General features: G+C 40.7%; 1 protein-coding gene across 5 annotated transcripts in view; it reads right to left on the minus strand.

The window, feature by feature from the left end:
• Positions 1–4,914, minus strand: part of B3GAT1 (beta-1,3-glucuronyltransferase 1) — a 103,017-nt gene extending 98,103 nt beyond the window's left edge. For 4 of the 5 annotated variants that reach the window (XM_073603499.1, XM_073603503.1, XM_073603498.1 and 1 more), the window contains exon 1: positions 4,482–4,913. The gene's annotated coding sequence lies outside the window, so the exon portion shown is untranslated. Of the gene's footprint in view, positions 1–4,481 lie in introns of all 5 variants that reach the window. The other variant, XM_073603500.1, reaches the window with a different exon arrangement.
• Positions 4,915–6,000: the final 1,086 nt, after the last annotated feature.

The raw sequence follows: 6,000 nt of genomic DNA on the forward strand, positions 1-6,000 counted from the left end.
CACTTTTGCTCCACCTCCTCATCTCCTGAATTAGAACCCCTCTACCACCCTGGGAAGCTTTTTCCCTCTTACACTTGTACTTGTTCTTTCCTCTCCATGACCCTCAAAGAGTGAGTATTCGCAGGAGATCCCTCTCCGACCAAGCATACACACTTTATCCTAAACTCGCTCTCACCCCTACTCCCTCTTTCTCCCCTTCTTTCTTGATCTCTTCACCACCCAATACATTAATATGGGTCACCGTCTTCTCCTTGACATAACATTTTAACATGTTAGTGCTCAAACACTCATGTCAGGGTTGTAGAGTATTTTTATAGTGACGTTTGCTGTTTATGGATAAAATACCAACTCTACTCATCATGCTGCTTTGTATCCTCATGGTTACTCCCAATTATAACATAATTATAATTGTTAACACACTTGTTACCATTTATGTGCAATTTATGATGACCTACCATATTTTTATGTACCTTTTCATCCCTTGTTAAAACAATAAAATTATTTTGACGAGAAAGGCTGCTATGAAGTTTTGTGGGTGCACCCTATTCTAGAGATTGTGATTGAGACTGACAACTTTTTTTTTTTGTGAACTTGAAGACTAAATTTAAAATCTTATTGGTCTTGGTCTCCAAGTCATAGATATAGTATTGTATTATTATGGTATTTAATTAAAAATTCCAGGCGCTAAGAGTGTGTGCACCATTATCATAACTTGCCAAAGTTCATTGTGGCATTTCACTGATAAAGTGTCAGTTGGTCAATGTGCTGTAACACCCAAGTGTTCATGTCATTGTTCTAAGACCCAAAGTGTCAGTGTGTCATTGTCCTGGGACCCCAAGAGTCAATATGCTATAATTCTGGAAAACTAAATATCGTGACATTTTCCAAGGATCCTAACTGTTACAATGTCATTGTTTTGGGACCCCCAAGTGTCTATGCGCCATCGTTCTAAGATGTGCCTGAATTCCATTGTTATAGAACTCAAAGGGTCATTGCATTTTGCAAGGATCCTAACTGTTACAATGTTATAATTCTGGGACCCCAAAGCATCTATGTGCAGTTGTTCAAAGATCATGTGCCTGAATGTCTTTGTTCTGGAACTCAAGGGTTTATTGCACCATATTTCTGTTATCTCCAAGTGTCAATATATCATTGTTTCAAGACCAGATGTATATATGTCATTGTTCTAGAGAACTCAAAGGGATATTGCACCATACTTCTGTGATTCACAATTGTATCACGGTTCTAAGACCACACATGTCCAAATGCCATTGTTCTAGAAGCCCAAGTGTCAATGTAGCATAATTCTAGGACCTAAAGTGTCATTGTGTCATCATGGGACCAGGAGATAAATGGGACAAATATCATTCTTCTGGAAGCCCATGGGTCAAAATACCTTTGTTTGTTGACTGGAAGTGCCAGTGTGTCCTTCTTCAGGGACCCAAAGATCAACAGGCCATTTTCCTAGAACCCTGAGTGTCAAAATGTCATTGCTCTAGAACTTCTTAGGTCACTAGGCTATTCTTCTAAAACCACAAGAGGGAACAAACTGTTCTTTTTAACCTTTAAACCAACCTTTTCATTGCTCTGAAACCACAGTTATCAGTCTCAAATTATTTTGGTACTTCAAGTGCTAGAGTGCCATAGTTCTGGGGCCCAAACTGCCCATGTACCATTGTTTCAGAACCTTAGGAGGGAGCATGTTGTTCCAGTTCATAAAAGTGGAGAGACACATTGTTCCAGAAGCCCAGCATCAATGTACCATAGTTCTGGGATGTAAAGTGTCAATGTGTCAGCGTTCTAGGACTTAGAGATAAATGGGTAATTATTCTAGTATCTTAGGTGTCAAAATATTATTTTTCTGGAAGTCAAAGGATGCCTTCAATTGTTGACTGCATGTGCCAGTGTGTCATTCTTCTGGGACTCAAAGATCAATGGGCCATTGTTCTAGAACCCCAAGTGTGGAATCTATTACAGCGATGACATCGTTACCCCTAGAGGCACATTGTGGGGCCCCAGTTGGGGTTCAGACTCACAAATTCTATATCTATCAGAATACATGTCACAGCTGCAACCCAATGCCACAATGTATAAAGTAGCTGCTTTCAGAAATAGGTCTATATAATAATAGCATTTGTGCATAATTACATTGACGTTTCAATACACCACATCTTTACAATGAAAGTGGAAGAGAAGAAATAATATTTTCCAATACACTGCTGATTTCACTTTTAGAAGTCTAATAGAATAAAAGAAGCAGTCCTTCCACCAACATCTAAGAGATTTTGAAAAAGGTTTCACAGAGAAGTGACACGAATGCCACAAATCGTAGTCTGTATTCAGGTGTGGGAACTTCTGAATATGAAGTTGTGGGTGTCACAATAGATATTTCTCATTTACTTATTTTTTTGGTTTTGAGAATGGTGGACCTTTAATTAGCTTTAGCTTGTACGTATGACCATAAGCCACACTGGTGTTATTTAAACTTCCTTCCTGCAAATTATTTATGAGATTTTTGTAGAAGAACATATACCAATAGACTCATTAATATGCATCTGATGTCTGAATTATTTTTTTTTAAATATCGGTGGTATACCAGTGGATTATCAGTAACCTCTGAATAATACTCAGCCCAAAAACTCCTTCAATGTACATCCCCCACCCAGCCAGCCAAGCTCACTCAGAAAAAAAACTGAGCTGCAGTGCTTGATTCTGGGTCTCTTTTTATAGTAGGACCATTCATAGGTGTATTATACAAGGCAGGGGACCAGTACCATCAATATGTGATTTCAGCCCTCTATGGGGCTACAGCATGCAAGGCTGACCAGGGTCTACTAGTGGTCTCAGGTCTTTAAGGACATATTGGTGCTGATGAAAGTTAAACAATGATCACCAGAATCTAGTTTCTGTAAGGAAAGTGATTCTAGATTCAAAACTCTGTTTTTTTTCTTTTCTGGGTCTCGTTTTGTAGTAGGATCACTCATAGGTATATTATACAAGGCAGGGGACCAGTGGGTGATCTTAGCCCTCTATGGGGCTGCAGCATGCAAGCCTGACCAGGGTCTACTAGTGGTCTCAGGTCTTTAAGGACAGTTTGGTGCTGATGAAAGTTAAACAATGATCACCATAATCTAGTTTCTGTAAGGAAAGTGATTCTAGATTCAAAACTCTGTTTTTTTTTCCTTTTATATAGAATTTTAGATCCACCGTAATAAAAAGAACTGGCCTATGTGCATAATGGAACAATATCCCATGAAAAATGCACCACGGGTTTCCAGATTTTCGCAAGATAGGCACACTGGGTTTCAATATTAGCCATGTAGGATGTAAGCCGCTTTCTGTTTATCTTTTTGTTGAGGTTATATACTTGTTGCATTAAATTCTATAGTTTATTCCAATAAAGAAAAAAAAGGAAGTAAAGCGAAGACTGAGAACCTATGAGAAAGCCATGTCATTGATAGCCAAAGATAGATAGATAGTTAAGGGTATATTTATATGCGATATATATATATATATATATATATATAATATATATATATATATATATATATATATATATATATATATATATATATATATATATATATAGATCTATAGATCTATAGATATATATAGATCTATAGATCTATAGATCTATATCTATACACACACACTGATAGATAGATAGATAGATAGATAGATAGATAGATAGATAGATAGATAGATAGATAGATAGATAGATAGATAGATCGATCAGTAGGCTGTCCCAACAATAACAGTATTGTGAAATAGCAACAAAACCACTGGCTACTAACAACATATTCTCCTTCCAATGCCCACACCTTGTGGAGGTGCCAATTTCATCTAATGATGCTAAGCTGCCCCCAGACCTGACCTTACAACCCCCTCATTCACAGAGACAGATTCAGCCTTTTAATTAGGCAGTAATGATGTGCAAAAGCTCAGCAATCCATGGCGGCCAACCGGATTCCAGCTTTTATCCGGTAACAGAGATCAAGAGAATCAAAGACAGTTACCTGATTGGTTGCCAAGGGCTGCTGCACTTTGCACATTTTCCGTGCCATATGAAATAAGCAGGCTATCTCTTGCCTAGCTGATAAAGACCCCTCCGCTGACCCCCGGACAGTGTTAGGCACAATGTGGATAGAAAACAAGAGAGTTTATTCATCCTGTGAGGAGTAAAGAAAGAGTTAAGGATGCCAGATTGCTGCAGAAAGCATATAAAACAAGGGTGACAGATGATTGCGGTTGCTAGAAGCCCGGGGCGCCTTCCTACTGTTCCAGGCAAACAGTCAAGTGATAGAAAACTATATAAAGTTATTGGGGGGGGGATTGGTAAGGCTCACCCCAATGACTGCGTGCAGCAGTACCATTATGTGGGTGTTGCAGGTGTACACGGGTAAGGAAGCACAAGTGACCAGGAATTAGAGACAATGCATAATATACAAGACCAGGAGGATGGAGTGAATGGATCACCATACCTCATTGTGGAAATAGGGTCTGCCTCATTCTCTGCACTGAGCTGTGCTTTTCATTCATTCTTTAATCCTTCCTGCTCTGGGAACAGAGGGCAATTCACGACTGCTCAGAGCATCCTTTGTGTGTGTTCTGTGGAGCTGCTCGTAAGGATCCCAGCAATGAAGGAACAAGATCCCCCCCCAAAAAAATATCAGATCTCGGGGCTCTGCGGAGATCCTGGCAGGCTCTGGGCTTTTGTATTCTGCAGACACACAGGGATGGAGAGGGTCACCTCTTCTGCTTGCTGCATGGAGGAGAAAAAAAAAAAGGGGGGGCTTCTTCTACCATCAAAGACCAAGACAAAGCTCAGCTCCTCTAGCATGCAGCACAGAGAAGAAGATGCTTGCATAGAGACAGAAGCAACTGCACAGTGTTAGGTCTATACCAATCTAGCAGCAGAGCGGGGGGAGAGGTATGGTACTTGGTACATGCTGCAACGCCTCTTGGAATCCAAATGCCTTTTTCTTTCATAAAGGCAGGTGGTGAAGAGGCAGCAAACCAATAACCGCCTCTGCCGGACACCTAAACAGGCCCATTTTCTGAAAGCATGGGAGGGAAACTGTCCCTAAGAAAAGAGAGCTTGAGCATGTAGCAATTCTCTATTTAGATAAAGTAAAATGATTCACATAAGTGTGTTCCCCTCTGCATTAACGTGAAATCTACCCTCACCGGCCACTTTATTAGGTACACCTTGCTAGTAACGGGTTGGACCCCTTTTGGCTTTCAGAACTGCCTTCATTCTTTGTGGCATAGATTGAACAAGGTGTTGGAAATATTCCTCAGAGATTTTGGTTCATAGTGACATGATAGCATCACGCAGTTGCTGCAGATTTGTCAGCTGCACATCCATGATGCAAATCTCACGTTCCACCACATCTCAAAGGAGATCTATTGGATTGAGATGTGGTGATTGTGGAGGCCATTGGAGTACAGGGACCTCATTGTCCAGTGGTGAGATGATTTGAGCTTTGTGACATGGTACATTATCCTGCTGGAAGTACCCATCAGAAGATGGGAACACTGTAGTCATAAAGGGATGGACATGGTCAGCAACAATATCCATGTAGGCCGTGGCATTTAAACGATGCTCAATTGATACTAAGGGGCCCGAAGTGTGCCAAGAAAATATCCCCCACACCATTACACCACCACCACCAGCCTGAAACGTTGATACAAGGCAGGATGGATCCATGCTTTCATGTTGTTTACACCAAATTCTGACTCTACCATCTGAATGTCGCAGCTGAAATCGAGACTCATCAGACCAGGCAACGTTTTTCTGATCTATTGTCCAATTTTGGTGAGCCTGTGTGAATTGTAGCCTCAGTTTCCTGAGATACTGTGATACTCTGCTACACAACCAATGGGCCTTGGGTTCCTGCTCGTAATAAGCCATTGCCTTTAATCTGACTGAGTGACTGTCAGATCTTCACACAGTGATCCAGCTAGGTTCTGCAAGCGAGTGCTGGAGAAAGAAGTGGA

Source organism: Aquarana catesbeiana, linkage group LG10 (genome assembly GCF_042186555.1).
Source record: "Aquarana catesbeiana isolate 2022-GZ linkage group LG10, ASM4218655v1, whole genome shotgun sequence".
In the NCBI taxonomy this organism is placed as follows: domain Eukaryota; kingdom Metazoa; phylum Chordata; class Amphibia; order Anura; family Ranidae; genus Aquarana; species Aquarana catesbeiana.